Source organism: Furipterus horrens, unplaced genomic scaffold, assembly GCF_987537825.1.
Source record: "Furipterus horrens unplaced genomic scaffold, mFurHor1.1.pri manual_scaffold_3, whole genome shotgun sequence".
Lineage (NCBI taxonomy): Eukaryota > Metazoa > Chordata > Mammalia > Chiroptera > Furipteridae > Furipterus > Furipterus horrens.
This window is the reverse complement of record NW_028327173.1, coordinates 183,959,330-183,984,446: the sequence shown is the minus strand read 5'-3', so window position 1 is coordinate 183,984,446 and position 25,117 is coordinate 183,959,330. Positions and strand designations below refer to the sequence as shown.

Sequence of the window (25,117 nt, the reverse complement as noted above, 5' to 3'; positions counted from 1 at the left end):
ATGTCACCCCAATAAATGCAATAAAAATGCAAAAAAAAAAAAAAAAAGCAAAAAATGAGGCTTATTTCCAATGATGGCCTGACTTGCAATTGTGATGTATAATAATAAATGGAGTAATAATAAATGGAGCTAAAACTAATAACTAATAGCTAAATAATAATGGAGCTAAAATTCTGAGATTACACACTCAATTCACGGAGCTTAATTATTCAATTTCTTTGCCTCTCATTTCTTTTTTTAACTGAGTCCATCAGAGGTGACCTCCAGGGTGTTGGTTGGAGCACTTTCTCCAGTGTTTGAGGTTTAAAATAAGGCAATGAAAGGCTGTGACCTCTAATGTGAGACACTTTGTAAGAGTTCCATAGTAAGGTGACTGACTCTTCCAAAAGCTAATTCAGAGAGAGAAGAAGGAACCTCATTGTTTATTCAAGCATAGGCAGTTTTGTTGAACACCAAATGATAAGTAAGGCATGGTTGCTTATAATTCTATGCCTAAGGGTTCAAGGGCATCACTTGGAGCTTCTTTCCCCTCTTTCATTCTCCTCAGTACCAGAGGTGACAGGTGTCCACATCCTCGCCAGGTCCAGGCCTCAGCAGGACTGTGATGCAGCCCGGCTACTTCTAGAAGGCATTCGTGTTTGACCGTGCTTGACTGGCAATGAGACGAACCCCCATAAGCTGCTTTTTCTAAGTTGAGGATTGTTCTTCACAGTCAGTTGATACAGGAAACAATTACTTAGAATCTTTGAAAACCAAATGTGTAAAGAGAAATTAAAATCTAATTAAATGGATGTAGGCAGTTCTGTCTGAGCTGAAACTCTCAAGCCACTGCAGTTTGTCAAAGGTTGCATTATCTCTCCGAGCCTGGGCACACCAGGCTCTGCTGGGCTCTGAGCCCAGTGCTCCCTTTCCAGCGCCCTTTTATCTGTCCCTGTCCTGGGCTCCAGATCCTCATTGTTCTTGGGCAGAGACACTGACAAACAGGCCATCTATTAGGGTTGCAGAAGGGCCTCCTACAGAGGACAGGGTTCTCCCTAATTGTTAAACTTCAAACCAGTGTTTCCTAACAGAGATTCTTCTGGCTGTGTGGCAGGACAATTCTTCCCATGCTTCTCTGGCAGGGGCAGTGGGCAATACTGACCCCAAATGAGAATCACCATGTCAAGGCAGTTCTGTTCAGCTACCTGCATGTAGCTGGCAGCCAGTAACCATCAGCCTTCCATCCTCAGCTCCACAGTGAGAATCTCTTAGACAGCAGTACCCCAGTCTGTGCACTTGTCACCAGTCTGCAGTGAGATTCCTGAATGAAGTGGCTACAAGTTTTTATAGCAAATTGATATTGTCACAACATTTTTATTGCATTTTATGGTTGGAATGGGGATGGGGAAAAAGTGGGCTGTTGTCTCTCATTGTTTGCAGAGTTCTGTCCTCGACCCTCCTTGCTCATTTTAGACCCTGCTCCTAGCCAAGCTTCTCCTGCTTGATGTGTAAAGGTGGTTTTCTGACTTTTTTGGACACGTGGTTCTTTCTTCCCATGGTCATATTTTTTCACAGAGGCAATCTTGGTTGCACAGAACAGAGGTTCAGTCACAAAAGGTGAGGCGCAGGTGGTCGCTGCAGAGATTCACATGGAGAGAAGCTGGGTGTGTATCTTTGAGAACCAACAGGATCTAAGGGAGGCGAGGTCCTGGGAGCAGCTGCTCTCTGCCTCCCTCCAAGGCTGTCTGCCTCCTCTCAGAGGCTCTCTCTCTCTCTGGCTGCATCCTGTGTGATCATGGTTTCTGCTCCTCTCCACCTGCCCTGCACTGGGCCCCCTGTAGCCTTTTCCAACCTCATGACCTCAGCTCCACCTGTCTACAGCCTGGGCTCTGATTCCCTGCTTCAAGGTTGGGGTGATCGAGTGGGCTCTGGTCATCTCTTCCTGCCGAGCCTCAGCCTGAGCAGGCTCCTGGCGGCTGTGCTTGGGTCAGTGTCCTCTCCAGGCTCACTGATGTCCTCTGAAGAGAGAGGGAAACAGAGCCACTTGGTAAAATGCAGCTCCCCCATCCTGTAAGCAGCAGGGGCTATGGAAGGGGCAGTTTTTCTGGATGGCACCCTGGTGGGTTCTGTGTGTCCAAAACACTCTTGCTCCATCTCCTGTTACCCAGACTGGCGACAGCAGACGGTGTAGCTGACTCCTGCCCACCCTGGTCCTCTGAGGGGATCTAGTAATAGGTACCAGGAAACTGCAGGGCCATCACCTATCAGGTTGTGTTGTCCCTGACATGCACATTTGTAGGCATTTCTCACCTTGGAACTCAGAGCTATTGCTTAGCTGGTGAAAGAGAAGTATAGGCAATTCCTGGAGGCATTTCCCACTACCCAGCCTCTGTGTGGTAGATAGCTCCGTGAGGGTTAATTGGCTTTCAGCTGATGAAATCACAGCAGAGTTATCCATTGTCGGAGCTCGTTGACAGCATAACAGTTATTACTCCCTGGACACTTCCCCACTACCTTCTGAGACATTTCATTTTCTCACTCTTGTCGGAAATGAGGATTTGCATCAACATGTCAGCGCCCTCTTGTAATAATGCCATAATGTTATTGTTTTCACACCACTGTTCGGAGTGGGTGCTGCAGAGACTGCCACACACGCACACCAGTTCACTGGCTGAGCCCTGTCGGGGGCCTGGGGACATCATTTCTTAGCAGGATGCCTAGGGGGAAAGGTACTTCTGCACCCAAGGGCCCTCCCCTGTGGCTAGCAGGGGACCTCCTGACATGGGTGCTCTTGTCCCCATAACTAGGCACTAGGAGTTTAGACTTCACTCCTTGCCCTTCTCTGAGTCAGGGACAAATGCCAGCTGTGGGCAGGATGTAGTTCACCAGTTCCAGTATCCTTCACACTGTTAAGGTTCATTCTGGCCCATAGCAGGGGCAGCTCATGGGCTCCATCACTCCATTTCTAATGGAGAAGGAGGATGCTGCTTCTTGCCCTTAGGATAAGACTTAGAAGAACAAGATTAGACTTTGAGCCTCGAGACAGAAGTAAAGGAAGAGCCCTGTGCTGTGTTTGGTCTGCTCAACCGGACCTGCAGAACTCTGGCTACCAGTCACGGGGTCTTCAGCATGACCTTCGCCCTGGCCTTGCCCCCTGTGCATAGACACTGGCACCCTCTTTGAGGTCCTCAAGGGTGAGCGTGCTTCCTCCTCTGCTCTTTCTCCATACCTTTTCACCTTAGAGATAGCTAGTAACCACTTTGGCCCACCTCCCTTTTCCTGGCTTGGACCAGGTCGCAACTAGATTAGTTTTGCCATCTCTTGGACCAAGATCTTCCATTCTCATCCCTTCTCCACAGAAGGAAGTCATAGGACAATACAGTAGAGACCACCATCTCCCTCTATCACTCCCTTCTGCTATTCAATGTCCAACCTTCAAACAATGACCTACATTTCCCTGATTATCTTTACACAGCAGTAAAAGGGTACCAAAAGATGGCTGGAGAGAATGCATTTGCTATAAATTGTCAACCTAGAATGAGGTAGAGTCTCTTGTCAATGTAAGAAACATTCAAACTTATAGAGAATTTTTGTGAGTTTATTTGAGCTAAACTGACAGTTGCTGGGAAGCCAAACCGCAATGGATTGAGGAAGTGCTCCAGAGAACGGCAGTTCTGAGCCACGCTTTACACGTTACAGTCAGAGGAGGGAAGGCAAGGGGGTTGTATGAAATCCACTGATGATAGATTAGGGAGGTAAGAGGAAGCTAAGTTGGGGGGGGGGGCCTTTCGGATAGGATAAGAAGTAAAATGATAGACACATTCTTCTTTTCCATAGGTGGGTATAGGCTAGGTAATAGTCAAGAATGAACACAATAATAATAACAGTGAGATTTGTGGTGCCAGCTTTGGTACTCTGCTGTGGTATCTGTGCTTTGAGGGGGTCAGAAAAAGGAAATTACTTTGACATTCTAAAGGTATGTTATCATTGATACAGAAAATGACAGATTTAATTAGGGAAGATCTAGCCTAGGACATAAACTGCTTTTAGTTAGTAAGCTTTCATTTCAGACCATCTTTTGTGGTTACTTTAGGCCTCTGAGTTGTAAGGTTGCCATGCAGACCTCCTCTAAGCTTGTCAGTTTAGTATATGGCCTTATTATTATTATTATTTTTTTGTCCACACTCTAAAATCATGAGGTAGACAGAGAAGGGGGCCTAAGGACCCAGGGGGTGCTATCACACCCCTCTGCCCAGTGCTTGATAAAGCAGTTGGTGTCGAGAGCTGGTGGCTGAAAGGACATTGGGGCACTGTAGTACCATTTCCTAGTCCAGACATCTGCTATTCAGCATCAGACGAATAGAGAAGGGAAAGGCCACAACACTCACAGGGGATCCCTCCCCAAGGACAGGAGCTCATCAAAGACTCAAGGGCCAGGTCATCTGTTAGTGCTGGGAGGCATATAATAGCAACTAATACCCTTAGGGTATGGATACATTTATAAATATGATATTAATACTCAATACATTATTTATGACCCCAAATATAAATAATTCAGTGTGTCCATATTTAGCAGGTTTCTGCTTAAAAACCAGCTTTGCCCTGGGTCTTGGCTATTGACATTGATCCAGGAAGGACTGGAAAAGGAGCAGCTCAGCTCATGTTCCCTGCCCAGAGTGGCTGAGCTGCTACTCACTGTGGGGACTGTCTCAACCCAGTTCCACCTTCACATGGGCACTCATTTAGCATCTCCATTGCCCTCTTTCCATTCACCCACCCATGTAATGAAGACAGTTGGGCTCAATGATCTCCAAGGTTCACCCCAGCCTTGAGATTCCACGGAGACAAAAAACTAAAGAAAGTGATCCATGGCCCAGAAGGGTTGCACTTGACTGCCCAATCCTGGAGGGCAGTGCCCAGGCAGTCGTCTTCAGGCTATGACTTGCCAGTGGTCCCACGCACCATGCTGGGGATGCTTGAAGTCCTGGTTCCTTAGGTGTCTACATGCTTGTACTATGGGGTCTGTGTCTCTCTTATCTGTAAAATACTTTATGTCAGAGACTTATGTTTACCTTTATTTATTGCACAGTCTGGGGTTTGTGGCAATATTCTCTCCACTGTGTAAGCCATCAGGACAATTTTATCTTTCCTTTTTTATTTTTGCCTGTGGCTGGAGTTAAGCTGATCTCACTTTTTTTTTTTAAGTATATTTTATTGATTACTATTACAGTTGTCCCAAATTTTTCCCCCTTGGCCCCTTTCAGCTTGGTACACCCCCTTCCCTCCTGCAATCTCACCCCTTAGTTATGTCCATGGGTCATGCATATAAGTTCTTTGGTTTCTGCATTTCCTATATTATTCTTAACATTCACCTATTTTGTTCCTACCAATTATGCTTCTTAGTCCCTACATCATTTCCTCATTCTCCCCTTTCCCCTCCCAGCTGATAACCCTCCAAATGATCCCCATACCTATGATTCTGTTCCTATTCTGGCTTGCTTAGTTGGATTTTGTTTTTATTTTTTAGATTCAGTTGTTGATAGTTGTGAGTTTGTTGTTATTTTAGTGTTTACAACTTTGATCTTCTTTTTCATCAATAAGTCCCTTTAACATTTCATATAATAATGGCTTGGTGATAATGGACTCTTTTAGCTTTACCTTGTCTGGGAAGCACTTTATCTGCCCTTCCATTCTAAATGATAGCTTTGCTGGATAGAGTAATCTAGGTTGTTGGTCCTTGATTTTCATCACATCGAGTACTTCATGCTAGTCCCTTCTTGCCTGCAAAGTTTCTTTTGAGAAATCAGCTGACAGTCTTATGGGAACTCCTTTGTAGGTAACTCTCTTCTTTTCTCTTGCTGCTTTTAAGATTCTCTCTTTATCTTTCACCTTTGGCATTTTAATTATGATATGTTATGATGTGTCCTCTTTGGGTCCAATGTGTTTGGGACTCTGTACTTCCTGGACTTATATTTCTATTTCCTTTGCCAAATTAGGGAAGTTTTCTTTCATTATTTTTTCAAATAAGTTTTCAATTTATTGCTCTTCCTCTTCTTCTTCTGGCATCCCTATGGTTCAGACATTGGCATGTTTGGAGATGTCCTTTAAGCCTCTCTTTTTTTTGTTTGTTTTTTTAATTCTTGTTTCTTCTTTTTGTTCTGGTTGAATATTTATTTCTTCCTTGTGTTCCAATTATTTTGTTTGAATTCTGGCCTCCTTCACTTCTTTCTTGGTTTCCTGTGGATTATTCTTTATTTCACTGAGTGTAACCTTCATTTTTCCTTTAGTTTTTTGCTTTACTCAAGGAGCTCTCTGAATATCCTGACAACCAGTGTTTTGAACTCTGCATCTGAAAGGTTGGCTATCTCCATTTTGCTTAGTTCTTTTTCTAGGGTTTTGTTCTGTTTCTTCATTTAGGCCATATTTCTTTGCCTTCTCAATTTAGCAGCCTCCCTGTGTTTTTTTTTCTGTGTATTAGGTAGAGCTGCTTTTACTTCCTGACTTAGTAGCATGGTCTATGTAGAAAAGGCACCTGTAAATTGTAAGAGGTGGAGTCTTAGGTAATTTCCAGGGTGGGGCTACCTCCTTGACCATTTGTGGCTATGTGGTGAGGTCTCTGAGAGGGGAAAATAACACCACCTGGCTTCTGGCAATTCACTCAACTCTCAACCCATTTTCTGTCACTTCACCCCCTTCCCATGTGTGACTGGCACCCTTCCAGCTACTGCCCTGGTGGTGAATCCTGAAGTGGGTATCTTTGTGTATGTTCTTAGACTGTGCTGGCCTTTTAAGTGGTGAAAATCCAGCAGTTTCTTCTCCTACTGGTTTTTACAGCCAGAGATAATGGAATCTATCTTCTTGGTGCTGGAAACCTGGTCTTGCAGTGTGGCCTGGGGCTGGGATTGCTCACTCCCAAGGTATCTCTCCCATCCATTTCACTACTGCTGCTGCCACCTTTCCAGGCCACACCACCTCTCCACTCATCCCTGCATCTCTGCCTCACCTACCCATCATGATGAAGGTGTCTTCTTTAAGTCCTTGGTTGTTGGACTTTCATACAGCTCGATTTTCTGACAGTTCTGGGTGTTATTAGTTTTGAGATCTGGTTGTAAGTCTTTCTGTGGTTGGGTGAGGAGGTGAAGCATGTCTACCTATGCCTCCATCTTGACCAGAAGTCTAATCTCCTCTCTTCTTAAGAACTGATCTCCCATTCCTTGGCCATAGAAATAGGAAGAGATAGAATAGCCTCTGGCAGCACCCAGGGGATCTGCCAACCTTGTGGCCTTGGACAGAATTACCTGCAAAACAAAAGGATTGGATTCAAAAATTTACAGGCCATTTTCAACCCACAATTCATTACAAAACATGAGTAGGGAGAGAGGCAGAGAGCCTGCCTTGAGTAACCCTGGATTTAGTGGCCTTCAGAATGTAGAAACTAAAATTGTCCATGATAGCTTTCATGGTAGAAGAATATTGCCACAAACTCCAGATCTTGTTAGCAAATTGTTCTGTCCCTTGGCCAAATAACTCCAAGTGCATTCCTCTGGGGGCAGGGAGGGAGGCTGAAAGAGGGTGATAGGTAAGCTTAGGTAAGAGACAGCATTTACTAGCAGTTAAGTTGGAAGTCTCCTGATTTAGCCAAATGTCCCTAAGTGCACCTGTCTTTAGACTGTGTAGGAAAAAAAAAAAAGGAATCATTCTATTTTCAAAGATATGAGCCAATAGAGGCTCAATTACCTCTTTTGAGACTGTGTTCTGGCTTGTGATCATGGGTGTAGTTTTCTTTTTAATTGAAATCCCTCTTGATGAGGCCCATTTCTTCTCCTTTAATCTTCTGAGTTGATGAAGAAGCCCTAGCCATGATTAAAAACCAGCCTTCCTAATGCTGTCTCTTCTTTCTCCATTAAAAAAATACCCTTGTAACCTTGGGGTTAGAAGTATTTCCCCTATTGTCTCAGTCTTTTTTACTTTTTTTTAAATTGCTATACCCTCTTTTCAAAAGTGATCTAAGATTAAATGTAGCAGCCCACTCCAATCGATGGAGGTGTGTTTTCTGTTACTCTGCCCCCAAATTGCATGCTTGCTTTTAAATAACACCAATTTCTACCTTAATTTAGCTGCTGTTTCACTGTGATTCTAAGATCATTTTCTCCCGAGAAATGCCTATTTCCATTGTACAATGCTCAGCTCATTTACATATAATGGCATATAATGACACTGGGGAATAGTAGATGGTGATGATTGTGATGTTCATAATAAAAATGAAAAAGCAGTGATGACTCCTGGGTTTGGTGACAGTGAATGGTATTGTTTGGATGCACGTTGCCTGCAGAGGCACCCCCTGGCTGGAGTGCTCTAGTCCCAGGAAGCTATAGAGGGTCTCAGACAATTGCCAGCACTCAGCATTGTCCTATGACAATTTGTTTGGTCACAGTTACCTCTCATCTCCTGGGATGTTGATGCTTATTGTTAAGCATTAACACATCCTGATTTTATTCAAAGTTTAGAACTTTCTTGATGGTCTCAGACATGCGGAGAGAAAAGCCATGGAGGAAGACAAGTGGGTAGAAACCTCCTGAGGGCTGTGTGTATTCGAGGGAGCCTCTGCGGCTGAGCCAGCTGCAAGGATGCCGGAGCCAGGGCCCGCTCTGCTGTGCGGTGGGTGGTGAGCACATCACTGCGGTGGCATAAGAAGCCCCACCCAGACTCTCAGCCGGCTCAGATTTCTCTCCAGCCTCAGCCTCACCATGTATAAAAAAGAGAAGATCATCCTGCCTCAGAAGTTACTCTTCTGTGGGTGCCTAAGGGTGCAGACAACTGGTGGGTGTTGTGAAAAATATTTTTGATGCTTTCTGGAGTCTCTTTCCATTTAATTCAGTATATATTTATTAAACACCTGCCATCCTGGCAAGTCGCTGGGGGGAGGGCAGGAAACACAAGGACAAAGTTCTTGCCCTGAGACACAGCAAACTGAGGGCAGGAGTGATAGGTAAGAAACACAAATAAGGAGGACTCCATGCTTTGACTCGGGAATAAATAAAGCCTGTGAGTTAACTGAGGAGAAACAGATTACCTTTGACTAAAGTGAGGTGGCATTTGAATTGCACCTTTAAAAAGAACTTTTAAAAAAAGTTATAAATGTTTTCAAACATATTCAATAGTAGAAAGAATAGTATAATTAACTCCCATGTGTACACCACCCAGCCTCAAACCTCAATACACGGTTTCATATAAAACCCCACTCACTTCCCACTACAACCCGCCATTAAATCATTTCCGCTCAAATCTCAGAAAGCATATCATTTCATAGGAATGCACTCTTCATTTCAACATAAGCACAATACAATTATTATACTTCAAACAATTCCTTTAATATCATCAAATGTGTAATCAGTACTCAGTTGTCTCATAATTTGTTTCTACAGTTGGTTTGTTCAAATCAGGATGCAAACTAGGTTGATAGGTCTCTTTAGCCTTTTCCTCCTCTCTTTTTTTCTTGCAATTTATTGTTGTTGTTGTTGAAGGAACAACATTTGTCCTTCAGAGTTTCCCTAAGTCTGAATTTTGCTGATTGCATCTCTAGAATATTTAATGTTCCTCTGCTCCAGTAGTTTGTATAAATTGGCAGTTCAATTTAGAGCTTCATCAGATTTGGGTTCAACGTTCTGGGAAAGACTCCTTTATTGGTGGGCTGGGCCTTCCTTCAGGAGGGTTATAGAGCCTGATGGTCTCTTTCTGTGATGTCAGCAGGTGCTGGTAATCGTCACCTGAGCACAATGCTCTTTTGCCTATTGTGGGTGACAGTCATGAAGATGGTTATTCTGTAATTATTTTATAATCTAGACATATATGTCTCATGGTTTTTTAAAAATTTTAAATAAAGAACATGAGCATTTTAATAGGCAGTATGGAGCCAATGCAGACTTTGTGCTGGGCAGTGACTAGTCAGATCCACAGAGTAGGGCAGAGTGAGTGTCTCACAGATTACAGCTGGGCCTTAATGGCTAAAATGTTAATTTGTTAAACTCAGAGACTGAGTAAGCAATGGTTTGAGGCCCGCATTCATGAGCCTCCCCTTTGGGGCACTGACTATTATAGTGTAGATTATGCTTCTGCCTCCCACCAGGTCATTTCAGAGGGTGCCAGGCAGCCCAAGTCAGGAGCTTGGTGAAGGAGCCTTCATCTGCCAATGTTTATCATAAATAAGAGTGTTTCTTAGGGTGGGTGTTTCCAATGTTTAGGTAAGAGTGAACCTCCACCAGAGCAATTTGCACATTTTGATTAATTAATACATGGTCCTGGGAGACTCCCAAATATGAGAGAGGAAAGGGTCTTATGGAATTAACTACCTAAATTCAAATTCCAGAGATAGCCTTTAAAAACTGGGATACCATTGACAAATTACTTAACATTTTCAAGCCTCAGTTTGCTCAACAGTAAAATGAAGTAATAATAGTACCCATCTTCCCATTCTGATAATTAAATGGATGGATGCTTACAAATCAGCAGGCAAGCATTGAGGAACCAATAAATGTTGGCTATCATTATCATGCAGTACATGATTCCTCTGACATTTGTTTCTGCAGCCTCAGAATGGCAAGTTTCAGGGTCTTAAAATATTAATTGATGAAGCTAGTATTGAAAAATGGCTGCTTTCTTAGATCTCTGAAGGGACTTGGCTGTGACACCAAAGTGGGTTAAGTAGTTTATTTTTCCTCTTTCTTTTCTTTCATTATTTCTAGTAAGGAGATTTTGTATGTTCGAGAAACTGGTGAACTTCCTGAGCGTTTGAACCGAAATAAATTATGGTGATCACATTGATTGTCAGCCTGCTCCTGAACCCTTTGCCAGAATCCTGCCAATGCCCACGTGGGGATTGAAAAGTCATTAGAAACAAAGATGTAATTAACATCCAAAACAGGCAGGGAGACAAGTTGTCAAACTTTGTGGTCTACAAATAACCAAGAAGAGGCTGAAATCACTGAAGAGAAATTGAAAGCCGTAAAAGCCAAATGCGTCTGACTTCTTTGGGTTAATGAGAGCCTGGCTTGAAGCTCATCAGTGGTGATGAGGACATGACAGCCAAGAGCATCTCTAAAATGAGGTCCCTCTTTTAGTTCAGATGTGATTTCCAAATGAGATGTTTCCTGGGGCTCTCTTAACGTTGCTGTGCAGTCAGTGATCCATCAATAAATATATATTGAGCATTTATAGTGTTAGTGTTAGTTCTGGGGAGCCAGTAATAAACAAGACAGACCAGAGCCTGGCCTTGGGGGACTTGCAAGCTAATGGTAAAGACAAATAAATGAGCAATTATAACAGGAGGAGAAGTCATATAACTTTAGGAGAACCCAATCTAATTAATAATGTCCAAAGGCAGTCTATGGGCTACTAGTCAAGGATTTAATAAGAATCAAGAATGGATACCATTTCTACCTCTGCTGTCATTGCCTTAAGTCTAGTTTGTTACCACTTTGTGCCTAGATTCATAAATAGGAGATTCCTCTCCTCAAAAAACCACTTTTATCACATCAGATTCCTGCAGAAAAACCTTCTGGGACTTTCTATACTGACAAGGTTAAGCTTGAATTCTTTAGCCTGGATCTTGAAACTTAAGTACGAATTTACACAAAGATAAGGACAGTAGGAGTAGGGGAGAGGATTTGTTGCACAAGTTTATTACAGGAAGAGATTGAGGAAGAAATAATACCCAAAGAAACAGATAGACTCAGTGCCCTTCTTTCTCATTCTGTCCTCCTGGTGAGTTCTTGGCATCCCCTGAACTTGTGCACCTGTCCCTGAGAGCCCAGAGGCACCTGGGCCATACTAGATGTCCCAGTCCTGATGCTGGTTAGATTCTCCTTCATCTCAGCACTCACAGATGAATATAAAAATTATGGCACACCCTGCATATCAGTTATGTGCAGTAATGGTGGTCCCAGTTAATAAATGTCATCCAGAGGTTGAAATCACCATTAATCCGAAGGAAGCAATGAAAAGATATTTTAACCAGCATAGATCAAATTTATCCTAAGCAGGACAAATGATAACTCCTCAATTCCAATGACTTTTCTACATTTGATGTTGACTCTCCAAACTTTAATATAGACTGTTATAGCATTTATCACATTGCATTTTAATTATCTGTCTCCTTGCTATCTCTGTGGTCCACCAGACTGTGCAGCCTTCCTCAGGAACCATCTTTTATTCATCTTTTAAACAAAACACCTGCCATAAAGCCCGGTACACAAGAGGCACTCAATAAATGGTAAGTAAGTTCTGTTCCATTGCCCTACAAAGCCATTTCTGAGAAACTTAGGTCACAGTAATTTGCCTTTTCTCTAAAGTTTTGAGGCAGTGATCTATCCTATTCATGTTTTTTTTTTTTTCACTTTTACAACTTTTAAATGAGTTTTAAAAGTTCATTGGAATATTCTCTGTTCACACACACAAAAAAAATTATAAATGCTATTGTTGCCAAAGCTAGTCCATCAATTCTATTTTTAAACCTCACATTCAACTCACAAACACTTATTGAACACTTGCTATGGGCTGAGCTCTGGAACAGACCCTGGAAATAAAGCAATGACTAGGCCCTGTATTCAAGAAGCTTACAACCCAAGAGAGTGGATTAACGATGAGTATAGTATGGCAAGTTGATGGCACAGAGGAGGGAGTCCTTACTCTGGTGGTGGACATGAAGGTTCAACAGGGAAAATAAATTAGAGATCACCCAAGTGGTAAGATTGGAAGGGAAGGAATTCCAGCAGAGGCAGGAGATTCAGAGACAGGCTGAGGTGCTTCCTGTGAAGTCTGGGTGGCAGGGAAGGTACCTATCACGGGACTGGGGGAGCTGCCAGTGAGTGAGGGGACAATCAAAGAGAGCCTTTAAGGCACCCTAGTGATTTGGACTTTATTCTATATGTGTTGAAGTAGGGGCAGGAGGAAGCTTTGGGCAGAGAAATGCTTGGATGACTCCGGTCTGATTGTAGGCTGAGGCGTGGGTTAGGGATGCGGCAGCCAGGGGAGAGAGCTGGGCAGAAGGCTGCTGCGTGGCTCAGGTGAGAAACAGTGAAGAGTGGAACCCAGGCAGCCCCCGTTTCCCTAAGCCTGTCCTGCCTTTCCTGCACTTCCATGCTCCCAAACTCTCCAAAAGGATGGAGAGTGGTGGTGGGATCCAGTGATGTTGAGGATGTTTGGCAGAGTTGGCATGTACACATGGACGTTTGCCAGTCTCGTGTTTATTAATGGAAACCACTCCAGTCTCTTGTCTCCAGACCATGCTCTAAGCCCCTTAGGGTCAACACTGAATCTTACACAACTATCACTATCCCACACTAGCACAGTGCCCTGCACATGTACAAGCCAATGAAGATTTATGAATTCAGACATGGTCACTAATCCATATACTTTGTCTATATTATATACTTTGGAAGGGAAGATCACTGTCAGGTGCACGTTTTGTTCACTGCTGACATGTTTTATAAACAAATATTAATTTAAACCTCATGGCATTAACAATTCTAGTCTAACAGATGACATGGAGTGAGGGCAGGGCGTGGAGTATAGACCAGCCTGGATCTGAGCCTCACCATGGCCCTGATTCAGCCCCAGCATCAGTTTAGTTAATTTCTTCAAGATTCAGACGAGGCCTCTGGCTCCCCTCTACCCTAGTAACAGCTCTTATAAACCTTCAGACAAGCAACGGTCAAGTTCAAAGATCAGACACGACCAACAATCACAGGATATTTTTTCCACTTTTAATTCAGTGAGAAGAGCATTCCTCAATATGCTACATAGGATTCACAGACACCAGAGACTTCAAAATGGCAAGTCAAACTGAAAATCATTGATGCTGTCTTTGAGGATTTAGGAAGTGCTTTGGGATTCTGATACTGACACTGCCCCCCACCAGAGCCTTCATTCAGAGCCCAGTTTTCACTGTTCTGTGGGAGGGTCTGGCACACCTACCTCCCCTACAAATACTGCACTGAAAGCTCTGTGTGAGGGGCATTTCCTGGGTATTGAACAGAACTTGCAGTTACTCATTTAAATAACATTTATTGAGCAACAATGTGTTTTAGGCACTACGATGCAAACCAGAAAAATAATGGAAAAGGTCAAGTAGCCTGAATTGACTCTAAGTCTCCCTCTGTAACCAGGGGTATGTGCCATTGCTCAACCTTTTTGAGCCTTGGTTACTTATCTGTAAAATGGGGACAGTAAAACCCTTTTTGTGGGTTGTGATTAGGTTAATGAAGGGCCATATCCCACTCACAGGTGTTCACAAAGTTCTCTTCCTCTTTCTTGTAGAAATCTTAAAATCCACAAGTGGATACAAACATCAGATAACTAGAAAATTACATAAAAGCAGAGTATATGTTGCATTAATTTATAGCAAACCGCTCAACATCAAACAAGGAAGCCTGCAGCTGTCTGGGGAGGAGCTGCTTAGAAACTCAACGCAATTTTTCAAAAATCTATTCCAAACCAGTGTTGACATAAATTCATCTTTATCTGAGCTTTAGCTTTAAATAATTGTAATATTAAAAGTAAATTAAATACTGCATATGACAAGGCATTGGAGGTGGTTAGGGAGCAATTTCACAGTTGACGACTCAAGCCTTCCTATCTGATAAAAATTTACATTTCCCCAGGGGTAGAGGAGCAGAGTCTCAGGACTTGGGGAGGAGATATAGACACAGGCAATGTGACCTGATTCGAGAAGGTGGGGTCTTGGGCATGGGACTCAGACATGTAGAGTAGATGCCATTTTCTGAGCCTTTAATTGGCCAAGTAAACAGATACTCTTGGTTACAGAAACTGAGTCAGGGCATGTGGGTTCTCTTCCCACATTTGCAATCATGCAGGTAACTCAGATCTGGAGGTGCAGGTGGTTATGTGGCTCCCCAGGATTTGGGGAGCCCCCCTTCTTTGCCCCCACCATGTTGTACTCTCCCTCACCACTGCCACCCATTCCCATCACCTCCCCTCTGGTGGCTTTTGGGATCATTATTGAATATATGTCATGCTGTGTAGAGTATGTCAGAGATACAGCTTCTGATTCTCAGCAGGGGATGGATGTAGAGCTACTTTTCCAGCAGCAGGAAAAATTGCAGCTGAGCTTTCCATGTGCTCCATCCATAGAGTGGGACTTGGGGCCCTGTGGGTTTTCACTGGGAGACTGGGCATTGGCCTTGATTATCCAAGGGACAGAGTTGAGTTGTGCTGTGCTTCAGGAATTTGAAGGAGAGAGACAGAAACCAAAATTCTGGGAGAAAGTGGATGAGAAACCAGAAGGGGCTGGCTTGGAGCCAGGGGAGGACAGAACCAAAGCCAAGTTGGTAATGAGAAGGGACCAAATCACTCAGGAGACATCACACTGGAGCAGCTTTGACAAATCTAACAAATCGCTATTGACCCAGCTGCAAGGGCTTTCCCTTTAGTGGCGTCTTAAAGGCACCGAGCAGCTCCCAGCATGCCTGCAGGAAGCAGGCCAGGCTTAGAGAGGCAGTCTGTGTCTGCAGCTCAGAACAATCCCACCTGGCCCTCAGCAACAGGCTTAACAGTCTTCCAGGGCTTAGGACTTTCCAATTCACAAAGCATTTCATGTGCACTGTAATATCAGAGCCTTGAAAAAAACCACTGTTAGTCCCCATTTTATAGCTGGGAGATAACAAAAATAAGAGATTTTCCCAAGGTCACTTAGCTTTTCAGTTGTGGAGTCTGATGTTGGACGTTCTTCTTCCTCCATATTCCATCTTGAATCTATGACCTTGGCTGTATCCACACCAAGTTCCATTCAATCTACAGGGAAAGCTAAAACTATTCCTTGCTCTTGGTTCACAAGCTGAACGACATTTTTGCTGAGTGGTGGCCTAATAATAAGCCACTACCCTATTTCTGATCTCACCTGTGCCACCCTGACCTGAATGCCCACAGTCTCCCCAAAGACAAGGTATAACCCATTTTGACCACTCACTATCCATTCACCAGTACTCAGACGTAGTCACAAGTAGTGACCCTTCCCATGTTGGCCCAGATATCCAAACTTCATTTTCTTTATTCCATTTGACTGTTCTTTACACAGCTGATCATTTCCTGTGCAATATCACCTGGCTCCTAGAGGAATCATGGCATGTGTTTTAACAGCTCTCCCATGTATGAAACCACCTGTATGAAATCTCAGCAAATATAGGTAGCAATCAATCTTCCATTAAGCAATATAAAGCAACCAGTCCCATTAAATTCAGTGTTGCAACGGACACGGTTGGTTGGCTAAATATCAGTGCCATTTATAAGTACATCCTTCTTGGGGTTGTCTTGAACTTGAAAATATTTTTCATTAACTAGCTGGTATTTAACAGAAATTAATTGGTTGCTATGCATCATCAATTTCATCCCCTAGAAGTGAGACCCACAGCTGCCTTGGAACAGCTGTGTGCATGGTGGAGCTTTCCAGGTGGTTCTCTGAGACACATTACGTTCCCTTTCCTCCCTTCCTCCCTGATTCTCTCTCACCTCTACATCTCCTTACCTGGCATTTTAATGAGGCTTCCTCTAACCGGGATGTATTTTTGCAAGCTGTTGCTTAATTTCTGTCTTTGGAGTTGGCTCATATTCTAAAACATTTTACTATTTGCTAATGTCCAACTGGACATGGGTACTAGCAGAATGAGAGAACTGGAATCAGAGAGAAGCTGAGGAGTGAAGGGCTGGTATGACTCTGAGCGAGGCAGCTTATCCTGCAGTGTCAGGGACTTCATTTATGGAATGATATGAGCATTTGCCACCCACCTGCCACATCTGTATTAGTCAAGAGTCCTTTAACTGAACTGACAGAAACCCACTCAAAAAATAATTGAAGCAGATAAACGGCATTTATTGCCTCAAATCAGTGAGTCTAAGGGAATTTGGGCACGGCTGGATCCAGGGATTCAAATAATATCATCAGTACTCTCTATTTATATCTCTGTATTGGTTTCTCAGGCTGCTCTAATAAAGTACCATAAACTTGGTGGCTTAAATCAACAGAAATTTTTGGACAACAATGTGAGTAGATTTAATGCCATTTAAAAGTGGTTAGAATGATAACTTTTATGTTATGCACATTCTACCACAATTAAAAACAAACGTTCCAGAAATTTATACTCTCACACGTTCTAGAGGCTAGCAGTCCAAAATCAAGGTCCCGTAGAACCGTGCTCTCTCTGGGGGCTCTAGGGAAGACCCTTTCTTGCCTCTTCCCGCTTCTGTGTTGCCAGCAGTCCTTGGCCTTCCTTGGTTTATAGACACATTACTCCAATCTCTGTTTCCATTGTTATATGGTACACTCCTTCTGTGTGTATGTTTCTGCATCTCTTTTTTTCCTCTTATAAGGACACCAGTCACTAGAGCCCACTCTTATTCAGTGTGACCTCACCTTAACTATTTATGTATGCAGCAGCTCTACTTCCAAATAAGATTATTCCAGGTAGACATGTATGTTTGGGTATCAGTATTCATTGAGTACTATCTCTTAACCATTTACTTGTTTTCTTCATTTTCATTCAGGTTCTCCAGTGGCTGAAGTAGAACTGGAGGAAATCCCCAGTAATTCCAGAAAAAGGGAAAAGTCTCTACCCCCCCCCCCCACCATAACTGGAATCTGCTTGGTTCTGCTTGGATCAGGTGCTCAGTTCTGGACCAATCACTGTCCAAGGTGATGGGCAATTCAGACCCCCCTGAGGCAGGGCAGGCAGGGTCCTGTGACTAACACACGGCTTTTCCAGAATCTATGGAAATGCAAAACAGACACAAAGAGCAGATGTCTCCTACATTAATCCTATTTTTATGTTACTTTTCATATGCATAGCTGTGTTTCCATTATTAAAGAAAAGGACCTATACTATTTAAAGTACTATTTTCACCTACAGAAACTTGATTAACTGAGCATGATGGCTTTGATTTAGAAGACATTAAATTAAGGGTTTCTTGAGTACTAGGAATATATATATATATATATATATATATATATATATATATATATATATATTAGAAGAGCAGTGACTTTGTAGCAAGACTACAACTTATAAAAATCCCCAACTCCTTCTCATTCACATAATTTAAGTTAGAAATTTAAGAGGAGGAACCCTTAGATGACACAAAAATGTGACATGTAGCATTCAGGTGCTCTTGGAACTATAAGGTATTCTGAGCATTAGTACTTTGTAAAACAAAGACCAAAGTGGAGTTAAGCTTACCTGCCCCTGATCTCCACCTGGCTGAATCTCATTTTGCAGCTTTTCTGTTCTCATTAAGTAGTCATAGCAGATTCACCCACAGAAGTGCCACCTTCAATCCAGACTTGCCAGAAAAAACTCAGTCACAATTGGATCTGCCCAACACCTTCTCAATATACCTCTTGTCCTCTTATTTCTGAAATGTAAGTAAGGAAATGAACCATTATTCCCCTTTCCTGAAGGGCAAGGTCAAAGGCTCTATTGGAAGAGATTCTGTCATCCAGAGAGGGGAAAGGAAATAGAATTCATCCTCTCCAGGGTGACATCTGGTGCATAGGCCAGCAATGTTCTCTGGTAACTTTCACTTTGAATGACTTCTAAATGCACGCTTAACTCCACGAGAAGATTTATCCAGACATGCGCACCTGCTAGTATTTCATTAATTGGCTTAGTCAGCAAATGGAGAGCCCTGGCCCACTGGCTACATCTGGCAGAACTTGAGCATCCTCTGCGGGCTTCCATTTGCCAGGCCCTGCTTATGCATCAGTTAACAACCTGCTTTTCCAGAACCCTGACATGTGAGTGATGGTTTGGACTTAAATACTGCACAAATACATACAGACTTTGCCCCTGCCTCACCTCCGATAATAGAGAGTGCTAGGAAGTGGCCTTTTTTCACTTCGTCTGAACAGGCAGTGGTTTTGACAGTTGCCAAACTAATCTAGGGGCAAGCTCCTCAGCAGAAATGAAGCAGGCAGCAAGCATACTTCCTTCAGCAGTCCCCAGCCCAGATGGTCTCAAACTGTGGTGACTGAGACACCCAGAGAGACTTGGAAGTCCCACTAACCAGAGACAAAGGTCTGAAAGCAAGAAAAGGGTTTCAGAAAGGAGACAGAAGGACCGGGAAGGAAATACAGATCATTAATGCTGCCGTGGAATGCAGGAAAGACAAACTGCCACTGTTAGTGCAGGAAACAGCGAGCCAACTCGTCCCAGTCTGCCAGGGACTTGCCCAGTTCTAAACCTGAGAGTCCCACAGCCAGGAACCCCTCATTCCCAGACCAACCAGGATGGTTGGACTCCCTCTGCAGCTATAACATGGGCCTGAAATGCACTCTGGGATGACTTTGTGGCCGAATACATTTAAAATTTGAAAATTGTCACTTGATTCTGTGGCCCTGGTTGCAAAAAGCAGACACAAGCATGCCTGCTCCCAGCACAGCCCCAGCCCAGGTCTGACTTCTGCACCTTCTCACTGATCGCTCCTCCTTGGACTGGGAATCCTCACGTTACCACTGTGACTTCTAATCCCTCTGTGCTGCAGGACTAGGCTCAGTACCTTGCCCACTCCTCCCCACCCACTGGTCCTTGACCTTGGCCTCCTGGCCAGGCATTGACAGCTGATCTTGAGCCCAGCAACGCTCAGCCCAGCATACAAAGAGTGTCTGTTTTGTCAACAAAAAAGCTCTCCTGTGGTTTCCCATGCTCCTGCCTGCCCATCTGGCAAATGTGGAATAGATCATATGTCAAGATAATTTTCCAGAGGCAAAAAGCAACACATAGGTCTTAGTTATCTTGCAATGAGTTTTTCTTAATGGCACACAGATCCATGGAATCATTAACTCATTTTTTTTTTTCATATTTATTGAGAAATCAGCACATGTCAGTTGCTAATGTAGGTACTTGGGATATAGCAGAGGACAAGACAGGCAAGACCTTTGCTCATAGAGCTTAGGTCCTAGAGAGGAAGAGAAAGATAATAAATGAGAACCTAAACAAATGAACAATAACAGTTCAGAAAGTAATAAGCACTGTGAAGATAATAACAAGGGGGTGTAACCTTCTTGGGGAGGGGACTTGGCTCACTTTACCATTAGGGACCTTCCTACCCCAAGGATATAGTCTAGCTGTTCCTCAAAGAACCCTGTACTTCCTGCTGCTGGCCAGGATCAGTGGGACTTATGGACTCTCAAGGGATTGCTTCACTTTATCCACAGACATTGTTCCTGTTTTGCCTCCCTGCCCTCTCCCTTTGCCCTTTGTGTAAACCACAGTGTTAGGACTATGGCTGGAGCTTTAGGGACTGAGCCTCTCTTGGTGAACTCCCTTCTTGAGATGCACTGGGTCAAAACAGGTCTCTGGAGGCCATGAGGCCTGCAGTTTGGAGTGTGGGCCTTGGTATCAGCCATCCTGAGTTCCCTTCCTTCACCCTTATCTGTCTTGCTATCTGGCACTGGGCCTTCAAAACCTGATCAAGCATCTCCCCTGGAAAGCACCCCCTGCCTACACCCCACTTCCAGCAACATGAGTCCCTAGCAGTAAGATCCTATGAATGCCAAGTCAGCATGGTCAAGTTTTACTCATTTTTACTGAGCAGAGTGTCTGAGGCATAGATGGGACTCAATAAGCATCTATTGAATGCATGCATGAATAAATGAACAAATGCAGAGCTCGGCAGGCGAGCCCAGATCTGATAAACCTAGTCCCCCAGCTCATCGCAGGACCCAGAAGTCCACAATGAAAGGCCAAGTCAACTTACTTTTCCACAAGTTACATTACGCCCAATCAAAAAGTTGGAAAAGCATCTCTTGGGTGGTTCAGATCAGCTCTCCCAGAAGTGAAAAGCAAAACTGTTTTCATCAAAACCACACAGAAACCCCCTCGGTGGACTGCTTTGGAGCAACTATTGATTTTTAAGAAAAGTTTAATTTAACAAAAGTGCTGTTTGCAGCTCCTTGTATTTCCCCCTGAATTCCCTCCATGTATCTCCAGCTGTAACGTGTAAGCCCCAGTGATGGTGAAATGCCTAGCTCACCGCGGGGTTGTTGGGAGAAATCTGTCTTCATAGCTCTCTCTGGACGAGATGTTAATCTCCAACAGACTGGAATTAAAAGTCTTCCAGGCAGCTTAGATCTCCCTGGCTCTGCTGGGTGGAGGCAGCGGTGAAGGTTAACCCCGATGAGCCCTGACTCAAGGCCAGGGTCTTTGGCATCTCCTGTGGGCTACTGCCTGCAGAGCAGCCAAGGGGTTTTTCAAAGCTGTTTGAGGAATAACGAAATGTCAGAGAGTCAACTCTTGCTAAATGCTTTCTTGTGGATAATAAGAAATCATCACCAATCTATAGTATGGAAGAATTACAAAACCCTTTCAGAAACCTTCTGTCACAGATCTCGGCCTGGAAACATTAAGAGAAGGTCATCATCAAGGTTCCAGTTTGCTGAAATGTAACCCCTCTGTTCTCTTCACGGTCAGGGATGTTGATATTCTGCCTCACCCCAACTCTGGTTAATAGCAAAATGGCTCCAAAATGATGATGAGAGCAGTCAGCTTGCTGGACGGACTGGGATAAGTCATGGACATTAAGAGTCTTTATTTTCGGTGGAACCCACAGTGTGGTTGTGAGGTTCAGCTATGAAGTTGTGTGTCAACATACTTTGTAAACTGTAGAGCACTATACAAATAGGAGAAGTTATTATTATGGGCCACCATAAGTTACTAATTTTGAAGAAAATTAGGCTGAATATCTTTTACTGTCTCTTTAATGTCACATAAAGCATTTGAGAACATCCCCATGGTTCAGTGGTATAATTCTGAACTTTGCTTGTCTTAGTCATAGGATGACTTCGTAAGCTCCTGAACCTATAGTGAAGATTGCTTGGACATGGTAATAGTAGCTCTCACCACAAGATGGCACTATTGGTGACATTTCTTTGCCTTGATTGCTTAAAACAAACCTGACATTTGAGTGGGCCAGGTCAAAAGTACAAAGGCCAGGTCAGGAGTACAAAGAGAGGCCCTCCTCCCATATGTTTAATTATTTAAAAGTTAAGTCAATCTAATACACAAAGTAAATAAAATCTGTTTTCTATCTTGAAAAGCATATCTTCCTAATGAGATGGAAAGCCAAGTGAGATCCCCAGAGGCCTGGGGAGAAACAGGGTGGTTCAGGAAGGCTGGCATCTGACCGGCCTCCTTCAGCTCCACTTTCACTGTGAAGGCCTTGCCCATGTGCTTCCACTCTCTGCTCTCACACCTGTATCCCTCAGCCTTGGGCCACCCTCAAAGGCCAGACCAGGGGGCAGGCACCTGCGTGCTCTGGAGGTAGGCTCAGGATTGTTAGGCAGGCACATGTGAGGCCCTGGGCATCCACAGAATGGTCTAGAACAGAGGTGAGCAGACTTTTCTATAAAAGGTCAAGTAGTAAATATTTTAGATTTTGTGGGCAATATGGTCTACGTCACAACTATTCAACTTTGCTATTGCATCCCAGAAGCAACCACAGACAATACATAAATGAGTGGTGTGGCTGTGTTGCAATGAAGCTTTATTTATGAAAATGGGCAACAAGTCAGATCTGGTCCACAGGCCATTGTCTGCATGCATCTGATCAGAAGCCGGGATTAGTGTTGCCAAATAAAATACAAAACATCCAGTCAAATCTCAATTCCAGAGAAGCAGTAATTTTTTAGTGTAAGTATGTTCCAAATATTGCATGGGATATACTAAAAATATGAGTGGCTGTTTGTCTGAAACTCAAATTTAACTGTGTGTCATGTATGTTTATTGGCTAAGTCTCACCACTCCAGCTGGGGTGGGAGCTCTGGCTAGGCCTGTCTCGTTGGCCCTGTGGCCTCCTTGGCTCACAGGGCAGGCTGCAGCCAGAGGGAGGCCAAGGGCAGACTCTACCACGCAGGCCCTTCGTCACTCTTGCCCGGGGCTAAGGGCAGTACCAGTTTGTTTGTTTTGGGGTTTTTTTGCTTTGTTTTGTTTTTGTACCAGTTCTTTATGCTCTCATCCCCTGGCCATGTCCCCTGATTTGAGGGTGATGACCTCCCTGCACAGACAGGGCAAGGAAGTGACCAGAGTTGGCAAGAAGCTCAAAATACACAAGAAGGAGAAAAAGGCTCAGGAAGTCGCAGCCTTCTCAGTCAGGGGCACTTGGTTCTGTGAGGCTGGGAATCCTCTGCACACTTCCTCAGTGGGAAAGGATGACCAGGAACAGGCAGCCTTGGTGCAGAAAAAGAAGCACAGGAGTCCCAGGGAACACAACATGAAGATGAAGAAGAAGAAGAAAATCCAACAGGAGGGAGACACCCACCTTGACCACCCCAAGCCCTCCAGATCCAGGGAGAGCAGCCCAAGAAAAGGAAGTAAAAAGGAGCCAGTCAAAGTTGAGGCTTCAGAATACATCCCAATAGGAGGTGACCTCAAGTTCCCTGTGAGGAAGAAAGTGAAGTCCAATAAAAAGGCAGAGCAGCTGGGCATTCAGGGGCCAGCTCTAAAGAGAAAGAAACAAAGAAGAGGAAAGAGCAAAGTAGCAGGAGAAACTTGGGAGGAGAAGCCTGACACAGACTTAGAGGTGGTGCTGGAAAAGAAAGGCAACCTCGATGAGGCACACATAGACCAGGTGAGACGATAGGCTTTGCAAGAAGAGACTGATCGTGAGTCAGGCAAAACAAAAGCCTCTGAAACCCAGAAGTGGACAGGGACTCAGTTTGGCCAGTGGGATACAGCTGGTTTTGAAAACGAGGAACAGAAACTGAAATTTCTCAAACTTATGGGCAGCTTTAAAAATCTGTCCCCTTCATTCAGCCACACCCCTGCCACGATTGGAAGGCCCAACATGGCACTCAGTAGGAAAGCAGCCAATACCCTGCATCAGAGCCTACAGCAGGACTACGACTGGGCCATGAGCTGGAAGTCCAGCTGGGAGACTGGCCTTGGCTTCTCTGCCACCCCAAATAAGATCTTTTATATTGACCGCATGCTTCCAAGTCAATCAAGTTTGAAGATTAAACTCTACTGTCTTGTCTCCGCCCAAAATAGATAGAATGTCTGCTTTGCAATTTAAATATCTGATCTTGTGTAGTTTGGACATTTAATTATTAAACAAATATTTATTGACCAAATTCCTGGTGTGTGCTAGGTACTGAGGGTTACACAGGATACAAAAAAAAAAAAAAAAAAAAAAAGCCTTAATTAATCCCTCCCTTTATGGGGCTTATACAGAAAGATATTATACTAATTCACATATACATAAATGGATCATTGCAAATTGGAGGACTATGAAGATAAGAATAACAAGAGAGAGAAATAAATTGGGAGGCAAGGTACATCTGAGTAGTGATGTTTGGTCTGAAATATAAGAAAACAAGATTCCAGGCAGAGGACGGTGACTGAGCAAAGGCCCCAAGCTGACACCTGAGAGAGGGGCTAAGGCGTAGTGAGTGGGAGGGAAGCAAGGATGAGAAGGGAGGGGCAGGGGCCTGGTGGGAGCAGCTCGTGATTCAATTTCATTTCGATTGCAGCAGGAAGCCACACACGCTTTCACACAGGGAGGGAATATGATCCAGTTCTCATTTCCAAGAGCTCATGCTTGTAGTTTCTCCCTGCAGAGAATGGGGACAAGAGGAAGGAGGGGACTTAGTTTGGAGGCCCCTGCAGCAGTTCTGGAAAGAGGGATGGGAGACTGCACAGCTCTGAGAAGCACATGCAATAGTGGAGGAAGCAGAGGTGAGAGAGAGGGGAGTGGGGAGACTGTCTCCTGGGTTTCTGGTTTTGCCGAGGTGGAGAAAAATGGAGGTGATGCTGGCATGGGAAGAAGATGGACATCTTCATTGTTGGCATATAAAATTGGAGATACCTCTGATTCTTCTAAGTGGGCATATCAAGTGAGCAGGTAGATATACTCGTCTGCAGCTCAGAAGAGAGGTCAGGGCTAGAAATGGATGAGGGCGTGGTTGGGGGCCTTTGGAAGGCATTATAGCCATGAGAATAGCTGGGCCCCTCTTGGTGTAAAGAGAAAGGGGCCTGGGGTAAGGGGGGTGACAGATTCCTGAGGCACCTCAATGTTTAGAAGAAGAGACAGCAAAGGAGGGAAATTAGGGGAGAGTAGTGCCATAGAAGCCAAAAGGAGG

The 25,117-nt window shown here is 44.0% G+C and overlaps 1 pseudogene; it reads left to right on the top strand.

Moving 5' to 3' along the window:
* Window positions 1–1,774: 1,774 nt before the first annotated feature.
* LOC150016930 (lysine-rich nucleolar protein 1 pseudogene) lies at window positions 1,775–23,996 on the top strand (annotated as a pseudogene).
* Window positions 23,997–25,117: the final 1,121 nt, after the last annotated feature.